Source organism: Oreochromis aureus, linkage group 8 (assembly GCF_013358895.1).
Source record: "Oreochromis aureus strain Israel breed Guangdong linkage group 8, ZZ_aureus, whole genome shotgun sequence".
Lineage (NCBI taxonomy): Eukaryota > Metazoa > Chordata > Actinopteri > Cichliformes > Cichlidae > Oreochromis > Oreochromis aureus.
In genome coordinates, this window is record NC_052949.1 from 19,151,158 (window position 1) to 19,152,405 (window position 1,248).

Here is a 1,248-nt window from a genome sequence, read left to right on the forward strand (position 1 = left end):
ATCTATACTATTGAACTGGAGGTACAAATTTGCAGTTTGCAGCAATAACCACAGACCTCAAATTATCATCCAAATCACATAATGTCTAGAATCAAATTGGTTTCTGGCAAACATATGGACTGTTTAAGTTCTGCACGCGTATACCCAATCAGCATGAGGTCAGTAGGCAACCATGTGGAACACTACAACCTTTGTCCCGGCTTGCTCCATCCGTACTTGGGCTTGTTTTTGAAGCCTCGGTTTGAACCCTCTGCTATCAGCCACCTGGGAAGTGAGTGACAGCTTTTATATGCCATAACACATGTAACTGATATGAGTCAATGTGACTCATCCAGAAATTACACTCGATTTTCCACAAATTAGTTTCAGAGACGTCCCTCCGAGTCAAAAACAACTTTAATTTTCCTTTGTTCCAAATACCCTCCTGACTTAAATACAAGTCCATTTCCATCATCTTTGGACGGGTCCAGCTAATTTTGCGAAAGTCACATCTGACAGAGCCAAACAAATTCACAGAAATGCACCAAAGCTGTCACAAATATTGTTTTCGTGGACGATTTCACAGCCATTTACTAGTCTATCATGTTGTCAACCAGTCTTGTTGTCGCAGGCCTGAGCGGTCTGATCCTTGAGTGACAACATGTTCTGGTCACATAAAATGTACCGAAGCAGAAAAAAAGGTCTCTTTTTCCGCCAGTTAACATTCATCAGTGTGTTGTTTCCAAGAAAAACCTCACATCAGTCAAGCTCAAAACAGCAGCTTGTTGCCATTGCTGGAGCCATCTTTGCTAACAGCTGTGCTTTGTAAGTGCAGCACCTCATCACTGACTGTGAGCTGTAGTTTCACCTTTACTTGTTATCATTTGTTTCTTTCACGTGTAGTTGTGCAACCGGTTAGTGGGGGTGATGAGAAAAGCCTGTGTGACTCTTTGAGGCTTTCAGAATGGAAATGATTAAATGTACGTATGTAAGATTTCCATTTTTGTTCATATCAGCTTGGAGCGTAACGCACCCTTGGGCTCTCAACAAATCTGTAAGTCATGAAGCAATCGGGGAATAATCCTGGAACCCCAGTGCAAAACGAGACAGTCGTTGTGATTAAAATCATTTTAAGCTTTAATTTCTATTTTAAAAAAATCATGGAAACACAATTAATTCTGTCTTAACTGACTTTTTTCACAGGTTCAAATGACATAAAGTTTGCGTTTGAAAGCCAAACAATGAGTTTCTTCCTACAGCAATCGTGGG